General features: G+C 35.0%; 1 protein-coding gene and 1 non-coding gene across 2 annotated transcripts in view; one reads left to right on the top strand and one right to left on the bottom strand.

Annotated features, from left to right (window-relative positions):
* The window catches only part of CSMD3 (CUB and Sushi multiple domains 3), a 1,590,968-nt gene that overhangs the window by 1,117,863 nt on the left and 455,963 nt on the right, over positions 1–17,142 (top strand). The window lies entirely within an intron of this gene.
* LOC123232664 lies at positions 16,837–16,944 on the bottom strand. Its single transcript, XR_006505191.1, has one exon. It is a non-coding gene; the product is annotated as a U6 spliceosomal RNA (small nuclear RNA).

Raw genomic sequence — 17,142 nt, 5'->3', positions numbered from 1 at the left:
TCTTTGCTAGGAGTAAGATGTTTAGTAGAATAGCACTAGTTTTATAATCAGAACAACTTGTGTTTGAGACCTGTCTAGAATTAATTTTTTTCCTTCATCCTTCCCTTCTGTCTTATAATCTATCCTAAGTAGCCATTCCAAGACAGAACAGTGTTAAAAGATTAGATAATTGGGATTAAGTGACTTGCCCAAGGTTACACAGCTAAGAGGTGTCTGAAGCAAAATTTGAGCCAAGGTCCTTCCAACTCCAGGACTCACGATCTATCCACTTTGCTACCTCACTCTCCCTGTCTATTCTTCTTGAGTTGGTATGATTAGGTAGATTCCTTTTCTTCCACACATCTCACTGTCCTCAAATGTAATCTCTGTCCTTGTACAAGGCTTCTCCAAACATGAATTTCCATTTCTGTAAAATGGGAACAAAGATATTTGTATTACCTACTGCACAGGTGAATGTTTTCTCCAACTGTTGGAATTTATGTCTCAATGAGGTATTATATTCACCTTTCTCATATTCTGTGCATGGCTACATTATCTTTTGGCAGTGATCACAGAAGCACTGTACTACTATAATTAAGAATTATTTTTCAAAATGATTAGCTCTCTTGGTTGTACATTATATTTCATTTAACTACTTTATGGCAGTTTACAGATTTTGCCATTGCTTGTTACAAATGGAGAGAAATTTATATAGCATTACATATTTAGGTCAAAGCTCCTGAAATGGTGTTTGATTGTAAACTTTTTGCCACAGGATAAGGTGGTTTTCTGTATTCTCTTAGGCACCTGTTATTGTGCTTGCTCAACAAAATGTATAGATCAACAATTTTTTTATTAAAATGTTCAGGCTCAGTAACTTCCCCAACTACTCCTTTGGTCATTTCTGAAGTTGTTTTGGGAAATGTTTTCAGATTTTATTAGCAGGATACCTTGTTGGAAACCTTAGCTTACCCTTGCTCAGTTTTGTGTGTGTGTGTTTTTTTTTTTAATATAAGCCGAGCTGCTATGGTCCAAAGCTTTTAATTTAATTTTATCCACTAAAGGTCCTGTCGGTTCAAGTTCATAAACTATGTTTTATGATATAGTCTTCAGTTTCCTATAATTTGGGTGGCCTAAAGTGTGAAAATGATCTTACAACTTAAAACTTCTCAAAGTGGAACACGTTCAGACCCTTATATTGGTTGTGTGACTGGCACACTGCCTACCTCAGTTTCTTCATCTGTAAAATGGGATGCACTTAACTCTCAAAATTTTGAGGATAAAATTAGATTACATTGTAAAGTTCTTTGCAAACCTTAAACCACTAAAATGTTTATTATTATTAATATTATTATTATTTTATTCCCCATATTTTTTATTTTGTTATAAAATGTGTTAGAGTAGAAAAAATTACAGACTTAAAAGATAGGACGACTTGGGTTAGAATTTAGTCTCAGATACCAGAAATTATGGTCCTGGGAAAATCATTAAAACTCTCTGAGGTTTCCCAATGGACAAAATGGGAAAAAAAATTAGGCAGAGACTCTTTTTTTGTTGGCTGGTTGTTTTTTTTTTCTTTTTGTATTTGCATCTCCAATGCAGAACATGTTAATAAATGTTTATTGATTGAGATAATATGCTATGTAAACCATAATGCTCTATATAACTGTTAGCTATTATAAGAAAAAATTATATATAAAGACTAAAAATGGGAAGAGTAATCTATAAATACTTCTAAGTGAAAAATATAGTTAATTATTCATAAAATAACTACAAAGTTACATCAATAAAATCAGAAATCCTTGAAGGATTAGAATATCAAACATCTAAATATTTTGATTACACAATAGTTTATATACCACATGCTTAGTCTTAAGTGATGTTATGTTTCACTGAAAGATTATGTGCTTCTTTAAATAATGTTTTAACTTTCTAATGATAAAAGTAACCATCAGTCCATTAGTGCACATAAATGGTATTAGTCATTTTTTATGTTATTTTGTTTTCCTTTTTATGGGTGTTTTATATAATTTCAAACAATATAAAGATAAAATAGCTTCTCATATAAGATTTTAAAGCCTTCAGATGCACATATATTTTTTCCTAGTTCTTCACATGCTTATTTTCATTGAGATGATTCATTCTGAGGAAAACAACTTGTGGTGCCCAAATGCAAAAAATATATATTAAGTGTGTGAGGTTTTTTCAATTCCTATTTGATTTTTAATTTCCCTTCTATCATTTAAAGCTGCTTGATTTGTGTTACATCCTGGGCCTATAGGGCAATGCTTATTTACATGATGAAATAAAGTAATTATGATAATGTAACTTTTAAAATATTTAATCAAGCAGTTGTTCAGCATCAGATTAGATTTTAATAGTTATCATCACATCCCAAGTCTACATGTTGAGGATTATCTCATAAATAAAGGAAAGAAACCCTTTCATACATTCTTTGGAATTGAAAGGGGAGAATTAATTTGACTATTGCTATTGATTACCATGAAATATGTTTATTTTTGTTGCTGTCAAGATAAATTCTCCAAGATATGCAGTTAAATTCAGAAAGTTCTTATTGTGCATTTGCTATTAACACAACACTTGTATCAGGTGTTGTACAAGGGAGAATCAGAGAAGTATCAATTACAGGACTTCCCCTCAAGAAACTTATTTATAATCTAACTTGCCTAGAAAGGCAGGGAGTTTAGCAAAGCAAAAGAGCTGAATGAAATGGAATAATAAAAGAAGGCTTTCTAGAGGAGATAGGAGTCAGTACAGAATCACTAAGTTTTAGAAGTGAAAAATGTCTTTGAGGTTATCTGTTCTAGCACTTTTCATCAAACTTGAATTTCATCAAACATTCCGTCCATCAGAGTTTTTAGGTAACAAATCATAAAATTTTTAAAATGATGCAGCCAATTTCAGTTTTTATACAATATCATATATTAAAAGTTTCATAGAACTTCAATCCATATGAGGAACTTCAAAGTTCATCTAATCAAATCCATGGCAGCTAGAAAATTAAGTAGATGAAGGACTGGGTTTATAATAAATTAGAGCTGAGTTCAAATGCAGCCTCAGACATTTCCTAGCAGTGTCAGTCTGAACAAATCACTTAGGCCTAGTTTTACTCAGTTTCCTCAACAGCAAAATGAAGAAAGTACTAGCACCTACCTCCCAGGGTTGATTGTCAATGAGATGATATTGGCAAAGTACTTAGCACGATGTCTTTCTCACGGTAGGTACTTAACGAATGACTTTCCCTTCCCCAGTTCCCTCTCCGTACCAGTGGAGAACGCTCTTATATCATATTTCTCAAAAGTGGTCTTCTAAAGTCTTTTTAATTGATTCTGTCTTAGAATCAATGCCAAGTATTTTTTCCAAGGCAGAAAAGCAGTAAGTTTAGGTAACTGAGGTTAAGTGACTTGCCCAGGGTCACACAGCTAGGAAGTGTCTGAGGCTAGTTCTGAACTTAGGACCTCCCATTTCCAGGCCTGACTCTCTCTCCACTGAATACCAAGCTGCCCTTCTAGCCTCTTCTTGAAATTTTCTTATCATGGGGAACTGATTAACTTCTAAAGCAGGTCATATTTTATTCCTTTGTATGCTAAATATGATAAATCAAAATTGCTTCACTGTAGTAGTTTCCATATATACAATTGTATACTTATGAGATTTAACGTTTTAAAACTAGGAAAACAATCTGTAGAAAATTGTATAGGTGGTTTAGTGAGTAATAATAGATGCATTCCTGAACAATTTCAATCAAGCTAAAACTTGGATATCATTCACTGGCATGGAAAAGATTTCACAATGTGAAGACACATGTGGGTTCCTACAAGAATGAAAATAGCTGAAAACTTAGTCATTATTTTGCTTTATATAACACTTTTCCCCCCAAAATGTTTAGGCATCTATGATTTTTTTAAGAAAAAGAACCATGCAGACACTATAATACTAAAAATAGAGGGAAAATAAGAGACAGTTTGAAATAGCCAGGCTGTAGTGTTCTATCACTGACAGGCCTTAGGCAGGGGATAAGAAGTCACTTGTCAGGATAATTGAAGAGAGAATTGTTATTTCAGGTAATGGGTTAGAAAATCTGACCTTTTCTGAGATTCCTTCCAAATCTAGAATTTTGTGATTCTATGATTATGATAAAAAAGTCAAATATTAATCTCAAAAGCAACAAAAAAAGGGTACACTCACATGAACACATTATTATGAAATGACACCCCACCATGTTTGGATAACAGAAAGGAATAGCAAGTGGATGGATCATTTTTAGTGAATCCTAAAGTGACATCTCTCCTTGATGAAATTATTTCAAGAAAGAACTTTCTGTTCTTCATATTTTATTGCATCTACCTCGTAACCACTAATATTGCTGTAAGTTTGATGCGGATGACTTGTCTGGTGTCTTTCCTGTCTGAGTAGTCTTGTGGTAGAGATGCAGGTTCTCAGAATGCTGCCCTTGTGGATAGAATAAGTCATTGAACCGTGGAATGACTCAACATCTTTAGTGTTGCTGCTAGCAACAAATGTTATACTAACATCATTATTTCAAAACTCATTTCAATGGCAGAACTCTATCACAAGCTACTTGTGCTATCAGGGAACATGTCCTGAAGCACAACATATAGCAGCCACTGCCAGCTCCAATCCATCTTGCTTCTGAACCGTTAGATTAGTTATATGTGCAAGAATTTTCTTTATTTGGGAATGCTAAGGGCTCACTCAACATAACGACATTCTTGTCTTTTTCTTTAGCTGAGGGATAAAACTGACCCTCTAACTCATATACAAACTTAATCCTTTTCTCTACTCATACACCATACTTTTGCCAATATATGGGAGACTGATGATGGTATTAGTAGATAGAAATAATTCAAAAATTACTATAAATATCTCCTTTCAGAAGTTTAAAAAATTCCTCAAAAATCCAATTTCCTTATATTTTCCTGTGATAAAGTATGAAACAACCAGTACACGGGATTTACAGTTTGGCAAAGAACAGGTGACACAAGCTACTTCTTGAAGGCTAAATAGGACACATTTCATCCTCTCTATCCACCCTAGGGTTCTCCAGTGGCCTTAAGGGAAATTAGAAGTGTCCACATTTTCTGCCAATGCTCCAGCCCAGACTGATGATTTCCCCCAAGTGAAGGAAGTAATGTGCACAGAGCCACCAAAAGATTAGCTTTACATAGAAATATTTACCTCAAAAGTCATAATGAGGGGGGCAGCTGGGTAGCTCAGTGGATTGAGAGTCAGGCCCAGAGACAGGAGGTCCTAGGTTCAAATCCGGCCTCAGACACTTCCCAGCTATGTGACCCTGGGCAAGTCACTTGACCTCCATTGCCCACCCTTACCAATCTTCCACCAAGGAGTCAATAAACAGAAGTTAAGGGTTTAAAAAAAAAAGAAAAAAAAAGCATAATCAGAAACATCCAAACTGATTCCTCTAGCATTTAGGAGATATCATCCCTTCTCCTTTTGTACCATCTCTGTCTGTGGGGAGGGGAAGGAAATTAGGGCTCTATTTTCATTTAGTTACTGTAGAACACAGACCCAGTTCCAAGTCTAACTCTCACCTCTTCAGATTCAGCCCCCAGGTAGCCTGGCTTTGCTGGATTTCTGTGTTGGGTCATTGGCTACACTCTCTTGCTTCAAATCTGGCCCCAGAGTTGTCATAGCTTAAACTCCTGGATCCTGTATTTGTCATCTCCAGCACCTAGAATTTAGGAGGAAAACCATTACACAACAGATATTCTCAGACCCATTTTTCAAGCTGGGATAGTAGAGAAGGAATAGGAGAAAGAAGTCCCTTCTAAGAGGTTCGGTTCATGGTGCCCAGGCTATGGTTTAACTCTAATCTTCATCGTTTGTATGTAGCAAATATGAGAGGACAAAAGGTGTGCAACTCACTTAGTTTAGCCAGTTTTAAAGATGACAATTAAAGGAGGCCACTGCCACCCACAGGTTAGAGGATGTGGAGGTTTCCAGGTAAAGCAATCTGGACATGCTCCAAAGATGTCTCAAGGGCATCTCCATGTTGGTGAATTGAGTATATGCAGACTCACACTGTTTACAAAAATGAGAAAGAAAAATGTTAGAGTAGAGGAACAGTTCACTGTTCAGTTAAACAGTAATTTCAGTAAAATTGAATTAAAATCTATAACTTACCTTTGTCAAAGAGAAAAATGCTTTTAAAAATATTCCTTTGCATTTTTAATATATAATTAATATTAGAACCAGAGGTCCTAAGCATTTACCAGATAAAGCAAAATCATTAAGTGATTTATTGCCTTTTCTAAAATGTACCTTTTTTAAACCTAAGGCATAAATGTATTATGCCAGAAGAGATTCCTCTACATGCCATTACAGTTAGGCCCTAATATTTGACATATTCATGTTTCATTGAGTTCTGATGTTTATCTATACTTTAACTTAGTGTTTATATATTATAAGTTCTATATTTCCCCTCATCTTCCTCTTCAAAATACTCAGAATAAGGAATAATAATGGTTAAACAAAAGAGTGGTTGTGTTTAGAAGGCATTGTTGTTTGTAAATATAGGCTGTTTATATAACACAAAGATTTTCAATCTTCAAGGGTTGTTTGAGAATTTTTAAATTTTTTTCTCTTTTTTTCTCATAAGAAGTCAACCTTTTGTTAACTTTGTTTTTAGTATTTAGAAATATCTACAAAGCTATGTGGCATTATGGATAGAGCACTGGGCTTGGGATCAGAAAAATCAGTCTTCATGAGTTTAAATAAAGCTTTAAACACTTACTAGCTATATGACCTTGGACAGGTCACTTAACCCTGTTTGCCTCAGTTTCCTCATCTGTACAGTGAGCTGGAGTAGGAAATGACAAGTCATCCTAACATCTTTGCCAAGAAAAGCCCAAGTGGTGTCATGAAGAGTCAGACATGATTGAAAGATGACTGAACAACCATATATAAGTGTTTAGTCAAATAAATTCAGGCAATCCAATGGCTTTAAACACCACAAGTTATTGCAATTGTTTATTCTTAGATTGAAGTTGAGGGAGCTGAGTTTTAATGTTTTACCTGCTATTTATTAACTGTTTAACATTTGGCAAGTTACTTAACTCTTATGGGGAGCACGATCTCATCTGAGGGTGTTGGGTTAGATGGACTCTAAGATCCTTTCCAGATCTAAATATATGATAGTTTGATCATAAATTGACAATTTCAGAGATAAAAACATGGATATACAGAAAAATCTATAGCAAATAGACAGATAATATTACTCCTCAAAAATTGAAAACACGGCCCAGGCCCAGGACATAACCAAAAAAAGAGCTCTGGGAAAACAAAATAGGTGCCAAAAGGACTGTGCATTTAAGGTTAAAGAGTTTATTCATAGCCCCTAATCTCTTCCTCGAGACTATTTACTCTTCTCACAGACTTAGGCTCTAATTTTCAAACTCACAGTAATATAGAATCAGAAAGGATGGGATGTTAAATGTAGGAATGCTGGAAGAAGAAGTAGTTGCAGCTGAGAGAAAAGAGATTGGGGAATAGAGAGAGAAAAATTATGAAAATTCAACACAAAAACTCAAAAGTCTTAGGAGTCCTAAGTAAAATATTATATATTTTTGTTCAGTTATTTTCTGTCCAGTGACTCCATTTGAAGTTTTCTTGGCAAAGGTACTGAAGTGTTTGGCATTTCCTTCTCCAGCTTATTTTATAGGTGAGGAAACTGAAGCAAAGAGTATTAAATCATTTGTTCAGTATCATAGAACCAATAATTGTCTGTTGATGGATTTGAACTCAAGCAGATGCCTTTCTTTTTTTATTTTAATTTTAATTTTGAATATTTTCCCATTTTTACATATTTCATGTTCTTTCCCTCTCCCCCAAACCCCCCAATCTCCCATAGCTGATGCACAATTCCACTGGGTTTTACATGTATCATTGGTTAAGACCTAATTCCATATTATTGATTGTTGGACTAGAGTTATCCTTTAGTGTCTACATCCCCAATAATATCCCCATCAGCTCATGTGTTCAAGCAGGTGTTTTTCTTCTGTGTTTCTCCTCCCACAGTTCTTCCTCTGAATGTGGCTGGTTTTCTTTCTCATAAGTCCCTCAGCCTTGTTCTGGATCCTTGCATTGCTGCTAGTAGAGAAGTCTGTTATGTTTGATTGTACCACAGAGTATCAGTCTCTGTGTACAATGTTCTCCTGGATCTGCTCCTTTCACTCTGCATCAATTCCTGGAGGTCATTCCAGTTCACATGGAATTCCTCCAGTTCTTTATTCCTTTAAGCACAATAGTATTCCATCACCAACAGACACCACAATTTGTTCAGCCATTCCCCAATTGAAGGACATTCCCTCATTTTCCAATTTTTTTGCCACCACAAAGAGCGTGGCTATAAATATTTTTGTACAAGTCTTTTTCCTTATTATTAGAGGATGTCTTTCTGACTTCAGACTTGGCACTCTATCTATCCACTGCACTACCTAGCTGCCCTATTATAATTGAACACTGTTTATTAATTAGTTCATCATAAAAAATTAAGTAGGCCTTCAACTCCATGTGGTTCTGGATTTTTTTAACCTATTCTTACATATTATCTTAATAAATAATTCACTTTCATCCTCACTTATTTTCAGTCACTCCTTGACTATTAACACATTTTCCTCATGATATAAGCATGTGCATGTTTTTCCTATCCTGAAAAAAAAATAACCCCCTCATTTGATCCTTTCATCTGTTTGATCCTTCTGTCCTCTTCTATCATCCTACATCTCTTCAGATTTTTGTAGCTAAAATCCTGGAAAAGGTCATTTACAATAAGTGCTTCCACTTTTTCTCCTTTCATTTTCTTCTTAATGCCTGACAGTCTGACTTCCAGGCTTATCATTCCCCTGATATTGCTCACTCCAAAGTTATTAATGATTCTCCATCCTCATTCTCATTGACCAATTTGTGACATTTGACATGACTGATTATCCTTTTCTTCTTGGTAGTCACTTCTTCCTAAGTTTTCAGAGAATTATTTTCTACTTGTTTTCCTCCTAACTCTGATCATTCTTTATCTCTTTTTGCTGCGTCTTCCTCCACATCCTGCCCTCTAATCCTCTGGGTTCTGCCCTGGCCCCTTTTCTCTTCTATTCTCTCTCTCTAGCCTGCTTCCCTATCCTATCCTAGTCTTTCTACTGATTTTCTGTCTTGTATCTCCAGCTGTCTTTCAAACATCTCAAACTGGATATCCGATAGATATCTTAAATTCGACATTCCCAAACAGAACTCATTATCTTTTCTCCTAAATTCCCCTCTCCTCTGCTTTCCTACATTCCCTATTCCTGTAGAGGGAAACACTTTCCTTCTATTCCCTTAGGCTCACATTCTAGGAGTTATCCTGGATTCCTATTTCTCACCTCCATCTCTAAGTTGTCACCAGGGACTATCAATTTCACCTTTGCAATGTCTTGAATATGTCTCCTTCTCTCCTCTGATACCTCATCACATCATACCTGAATTTGTACACCTGTATTGCAGTAGGCTTCTAGTAGGTTTGCTTTGCTCAATTCTATTTCCATGCCACTACATCATCCATTTTCCTAAACCAAAGGTCCAGTTTGCTTTGTATATACAGTAGGGCCCTATATACATGGAGGTATATTCTAAGGCTTACCACAAATGGCCAAAAGTAAAAAATGAACACCTGATGTCCCCATATATATGTACTCTCTCTCCTCTACTTTTGCCCCTTGGCTGAGTCCTCTGTAGTCTCTTAATCTTCCTCCCCCCCCCCAAAAAAAAAAAACTCTAAAAAAGTACAAGTGAAAAAAAGTGATAGTGAAAGCAGAATCATTGGCACAGAGAGACCATTGACATGGTATGGATGGAACTCTGAACCTTCAACCTCAAGTTGCTGAAACCATGAAAAGGAAAATCATAGATAAGTGGCCTTATTGTATTTGTTGACATGGTGTCACCTCATTAGATGAAAAGTTCCTTGAGCACAGGGACTGTTTTTTGCCTCTTTTTGTATCTGCAGTGCTTTACACAGTGCCTGGCTCATGGTGGGCACCTTAATAAATGCTTATTAATTGATTGACATCAAAAGTTTATTAAATATTTATTGATTCATTGGAATAGCATATGATTTCCTAAATGAAGTTGTCATTTATTTGACATGATACATTATTATATTGTATTTAAATGATATGTATTTAACACATGCAGACTTAAAAAGTTGGGAGATTTTCTTTTTTATCCTCAATTGAGTTAAGTTACAATGAATTTTTTTATAATACAGAATTTTGTGATGAAATCTGCTCGGCAATGTTTTCACTGGTTCTATTAACTTAATATATATTTTATTTCTTATAAATCTGAAGATTATTTATTTTAAATCTCTTTTAAGTCACCACTTCCTTAACATACCTATAAGTAGCTTAAGATTTTAATATTTAAAAAAATCTTTTCAAATGCATAATGTCTACAAGCTATATAATGTTTATTACCTGAGAAAAGAGATCATTTAAATAGATGTTAAATAACAATCTAAATAAGAAGAGTTACTATTTTTAAAAATATAATTTTTCCAAATTTTTTTGTCCTGTTGTAAATAAAAAGTCAAGACTTTCCCTTGACCCCCACTGCCTACCCTTACCACTCTTCTGCCTTGGAGCCAATACACAGTATTGACTCCAAGACGGAAGGTAACGGTTTAAAAAAAAGTCAAGACTTAAGAGAATCAGAGGGGGAAAATGTGTTTCTGTATATATCACCTCCAAAGGGAGAAATAAGAAAAGTTATCATTAAAAGTACAAGCTATTTTCTTTCTCTTACCACTTTATTTCTCCTGTGAGTTTTCTAACACATAAAACAACTAACAGAATGTGATGCACATAGTAGAAGCTCATGCATATTTTTTGAATAAATAAATACATATGAATGATATTGTTATTTAAGAGCAATATTTCATAGTCCAAACTCCAAATAATGTCACTAGCAAGGTGCTGGATGCCCTGATACTTTTTTTAGAAGAGAACACTGTTTTGACTAAGTTATAGAATCAATAAAATGTGCAAATTGTGTGTGAATAACTTCTAGGTATTTCTATTGAATCAATTAATCAATCAATCTATAAATTAAGTGTAATTTGTGCAATGCTTCAAGTTACTGAATGAAATCAGATTGTGAAATGTTTTGTGACTGGTTGAAAGAATTAGACATATCACTGGTCTTCTTATATCAGAAAGAGATTCCAAAAGTACTTCAGCAAATATTTTGAGAGTCAACTCTCCAAAGTGCTTCAGTGAGTCAAACTTTTGTACTTGTAGTTCAAAAGTAAAGCAGTTTAGGAGTTAAGAACCGAAGAGAAGTAACTTTCCTCACTTATTATGCCATCAGAGAGACTGAGCCAATAACAAATAATGCATAAAGCCAGGAACTAAAGGAAGATCAACTAGAAATTGTGAAGAAAGGAAATTTTAGGAAGTGTGACCTCAGCAGGGTGAGAGGAAGAGTAGCTTCAATACAATCACCTAGAGAATGACACACATAGGAGGAAAGGCAAATGGGTCTACCAGGAATGGAGATGATAGTACATCTAGCTGAGGGATATGAATTACCCCTTTGGCCCATATATTGTCTATGCCTGAACTCATTTTCCCCATAGCTCTGAATGTACCTAGGAGAGTGTATGTCTCAGACTTTTATTGTTAATATTTTATACCAACTGTTCTTATTGTATCACTTTAGAAATTATCCCTAAGAAACAGCAAAAATAATTCTATTTGGCCAATTGCTATCAATAGAAAATATAGGAGTAGGGGTTCACGTACAACACTACAAGGGAAAAACAAGACTAAAATATCAGGTTAATCCCTAGAATCCTAAAAATTGAACTAGTTAGCCACCCTTCGGGGAGTGAGCTTACCAATATAAGTGCAAGTTTAGAAGTAGCCCTGTACAGTGTGCTATAGTAGTTTTATGTTTTACCTATGTTTCAGGCACTGGGCTAAGCATAAGGGATACATTTAATAGAAAGAAAAGATATTCCCTACCCTCAAGGAATTTACACTCTAAAAGGGGAGACAAAACACAGTGGGAAACAGGAAAACTAGGAGTTGGAAGAGGAGGGAGAGCATCTGTGTATGAACATCTTTTTCCATGGAGTAGAAACTAGGAAGATTAGAAGAAGCAAAGTAAAGTGAGCTGCAAGGCCAGTTCTGTTCTTTATAAAGGAAGGCACTGAGTAGAGTTTATTTTTCCCCCTCTAGTCATCCAATCAGAGAGGAGAGGAAACTGAAGGAGGAAGTGTCAACCAAGACTTGAATAAGCAGCACGGTGATGAGTTTAAAAGTGATAAGCTTATTCTGGGAGGCTCATTTCATTCCATAGAGTTGGAACCAGGCAAAGTAGTGGATGCAAAGTGGATATACTCAAACCTCCTGGAGGATGGTGATGATGAAAGTAGATGGCTTATATTTTCAGAATGTTAAACTTAAAATGATCCTAAAAAAGAAAGAAAATTCAAGAAATGAGATTTTTTTCTTGTCTTAAATTTAAATACAAAAATGTATCATTCCTTCATTCTTGAATAACTAACCTTTCACTGATTATATGCCATGTAATTGTAGCTCAATGATTCTCTCTTTCATATGTGTTTCTTTTTGCTCCTTTTGAGAATATTCAGATAGAAGTGATGTCTGAATTGAGCCTTGAAGGAAGGTAAAAAAAACAAACAGAAAGTCCTAACATTAGAATTGGAATTGGAAAATGAATCATAAGACTTTAATTCTATGTTCTTGTTTCTAATATGATAGTGTTCTTCCAAAAGGGTCTCTTGCTTTTTGAAAAGTCTTCAAAGTAAAAAGCTTAACTTGAATTCCTAAGTGCCTTTATTACAAGGCAGTCACTATTAGTTCCTTGGGAAAGGAGGGGAAGGAATTCCTTCCCACTCAATTAGGATCCAGGTTCTATTTTTTGTACTCTGGACTATGTTCCTAAAAGGGAAAAAAGAAAAATAAAAAAGTGGGAGAACCTGATATTGTGATTGAAGACTCCATTATCGTACAACACAAAGAGCTTGACTGTCCAGAGTGACCTACCCTTTAGCTGCCTAAGTCAAATAATTATCTCATAAACACTAAAACTTCACATTCTAGAAGGCATGGAGGGCCATGACCAAGAAGCTTCAATTAAAGGCTCACTGCTTTGAAAAACTATCAAGTTGATCAAGATATGTCCTGCTACATCCTTAGGATGCCCCCTGAGTTTTTCCAATAAGGTACCAATGCATATGTCTACATCCTGCATAGCTCTTTATAGTACTCTCAAAGTACCAAATACCCATCACCCTGGAGTTCATTTATCTAATCAAGGAAATTTGTGATCATGCAAGCATATGCTTGCAGGCTCTTTCTTTCAAGATTAAAAAACACATTGGACCAAAGGCCTATCATCATTCCTTTATCTTCAACTACGTATAAAACTTTGTATCTCATTCTCTAGTGTGTTGCTAACACACTAGTTGCTAACTTCTGATATTCCCCAATGTCTTCTAAAGCCCCACCTTAAAGTGGCTTCACTGAAGAAAGCATTACCCATATTCCTAAAGTTTTCCTTTTCTTGGCCTGACCTTCATAGCACACACATACTACATGTTGCTGAACTTTTACTAGATATTTGATTTGTCTCCTTAGACTCTTTTCCTTCTTTGTTTTTCTTCTGTTCTGCCAAAAACAATTTATCTTTTGGAAGTTGAAAGGAAAAACATTAGTTCTTAATTGTTATGGATGCTTCTTAATAAAAAGCAGCATTTGTATGCTGATGTTAGAAAGATTTGTCTTATGTTCTCACAGAGGTATCATCTATGTTACTCTTTAACCAATCATTCATTTTACCCACTCCCTTCTAGTTCCTTTTTGGCAATTTTCTTTATATATTTATCATGAATTATTACATAGTTCTTCAAAAAGGCTCTGTATTCTTTTCAAGAATTCACACTAATGTTTACAATTACAACAGGGCTTTCCAATGAATCTCTTTGATCCAGAGGATCAAAAAGTGGATAAGTTTTGATCTTAATCTCCCAGCATTAAAAGATATGTTTATATTAGACCATAATTCTTATTTTATAATAGTATATACATGTACACACACACACACACACACACATATATATATATATATATGTATACATATAAAAAGAGAAACAGAAACACAGAGAGGGAGGGAGGAAGATAGAGTAAGAGAATAATCTGGGGGTATATTATTTTGATTGAAATTTCCTGGGACAGCAGTAGTGATTTAGTTTTATTAGATTCCCCTCTTTGTAAGACAGTTTTATGAATCAGAAATAAAAAATAGTACCTCACCTGACACATAATAGGTACTTAATAAGTGTTTGATGGCTAATTGACTATGGGGTCTTCATCTTCACCATTCTTTACCTCAAATTCAACAAACATTTATTAAATACCTTCTCTACTAAGTGATGGTGAGACAGAGTAAAAAGAAAATAATTTCTCCCCTCTCCATAACATTCTGGGGATACCTTCAATTATAGTTTTTAAAGGGAAAGCTTGATAATTATCCTAAAAGTTCAAATTCTAAACTCTTTTTAAAGTAATTTTAGGAAAAGATAATCACCAAAACCCTGAACCAGGAAAGCAGATCTTCTGGATCTAAGATGCTGTAAGGATGCTCACAGAAATCAAACAATACATCACAAGATTTGGAGTGAATCTTTGGATATAATAAACTAAACTAAGGGAATGGTGGGTTTGAGCCCTCCATTGATACTGATTGTAAACATTTTTTGCTTAAAGCACCCCCTAATTTATGCTATGGTCCCCCTAACAATCATTTATTTTCTCTCCTCTTTCTTTTTATTACCCAAATTGTAGTAACTCCCTCCATGAAATGTACAATATCTTTTGTGCTCTTATGCCCTCTGGTGAGAAAATCCTAAATGTATGGACTCCATATGTGGAATTATTCACTGGAGAGAATGCATGTTAATCTCCTAGAGAAGCAAGAGTGGGGAGACTTAACATGCTAGTATCCCAAAGAATCAGAAGGGATAGTGCAATTGTGTGAAGTAAATTGATCTCCTGCACCCTAGTGACTCAGTGTAGTAGGAATCAAAGCCACCAGTCTGACAGCCTGATGACAGCATCCCTGCATCAGCCCCTGCATCCTAGCACAGGTCCACCACCAAGAAAGGCAAATGGCATGATATTTGAAAGTCAGTGGCCAAGGAAAGATCTGGGGCCAAGAAGAGCCTAGGTTTGAAAAGCACTATTTACTTCTGGACTTGTATCTGAACTAACTCTCTCACTGAACATTTAGCTCATCTTGCAATCTCAGGCAGGCAGTGGCATGGAAGGGACTAGGATCTGGAACCTGATCTTACTTTAAGTTAGAAAGGCTGGAAATGGAATCTTTTCTCTTTCTTACTTTACTAATAAATGATTATAAATCTAATTATAAGCCTGAAAGATTAATTTTTATGTATGATGATACATGAGATTTTTAGCTCTAATTAACATTAGATACAAAGCAAGTCGCTTCAACTATCACTTTTAGTTTTTCATCTGTAAAATGGGGAAGATAATTGCCCTTAGTTCTCAGGATCATTGTAAGGATCAAAATGAGTTAATAATTTGTAAAACATATTACAAAATTAATTTTTAAAAATAAATGTTATTTATTTTTGGTATTAGTATTACCCAATGCCTTCATGATATAGATAAGGAGACTGAGGCACAAGTTGATGAAGTAATTTGCTTAATGTATTTTTATTTGAAAGACATTTTATTTTTACCAATTACGTGTAATAAATTTCCATGTAAGTTTTACAAAGTTACATGATACAAATTGACTCTCTCCCTCACTTCCCTTCCCCTTCCCAGAGCTGGTAGCAATTTAATTTGGGTTATACATGTATTATCCTGCAAAATATATTTCTATATTGTTCACTTTTATTGTAAGAGAATAATCACACAAAGCCAAAATCCCCAAACAAAAACCTAAATAAACTAAAGTGAAAAATCACATGCTTCAGTCTGCCTTCTGACTCCAATAGTTCTTCCTCTAGAGATGGATAGCATTCTCTGTCATAAGCCCTTCAGAATCATCCAGGATCAATATATTGATGAGAGTAGCTAAGTTTATCACAGTATTTATTCCGCAATATTGCTATTATTGTGTACAGTGTTGTCCTGATTTTGCTTATTTCACCCTGCATCAGTTCATGTAAGTCTTTATTGCTCTTTCTGAAATCATCCTGTTCATCATTTCTTATAGCACAACCATATACCACAATTTTTTCAGCCATTCCCCTATTGATGGACTGCCCTTAAATTCTTTGCCACCACAAAAAAGAGCATCTATAAATATTTTTGTACAAATAGGTCCTTGCCCACCCTCCTTTTTTAATCTCTCTGGGATACAGACCTTGCAGTGGTGTTATAGGATCAAAGGTTATGCATTGCTTTATAGCCCTTTGGGCATAATTCCAAATTGCCTTCCAGAATGGTTGAATCAGTTCACAACTTAACCAACAATGAATTGGTGTCCTAATTTTCCCACATCTCCTCCAACCTTTATCACTTTTTTTTACTGTCATATTGGCCAATCTGATAGATGTGAGGTGGTACCTCAGAGTTGTTTTAATTCGTATTTCTCTAATCAAAAGTGATTTGAGACATTTTTTCATATGATTACTTATAGTTTTGATTTCTTTATATGTAAAATTTTTATTCATGTCCTTTGATCATTTGTCAATTTGGAAGTGACTTGTATTCTTATAAATTTGACTTAGTTCTCTATATATGTGAGAAATGAAACCTTCATAAAAATATGGAATGCTTCATGGAATTGAGTGTCATCCTTCTGCAGGGGCCATGCTAATCTTCTCTAGATTGTTCCAATTTTAGCACATGTGCTTGCTGAAGCAAGCACCTTTGCTTAACTTTTTAAAAAAAGTGAAAAGCAGAGACAGACTTTGTTCCCAACTTCTCTAACTCCAATGTTCTTTCCAATACTCTATGCTCAGTGTAGCATAGCTGGGGGGCAAGGGTGTGGGGAAGAGACAGGGAGGCTGGGAATGGCCAGTAAACAATCTGTGATCACCAGTAGCAGCAGCTCCTTTAGGATTTC

Source organism: Gracilinanus agilis, chromosome 1 (genome assembly GCF_016433145.1).
Source record: "Gracilinanus agilis isolate LMUSP501 chromosome 1, AgileGrace, whole genome shotgun sequence".
Lineage (NCBI taxonomy): Eukaryota > Metazoa > Chordata > Mammalia > Didelphimorphia > Didelphidae > Gracilinanus > Gracilinanus agilis.
The sequence above is the reverse complement of the archived record's forward strand: the minus strand, read 5'-3'. Positions and strand labels throughout refer to the sequence as shown.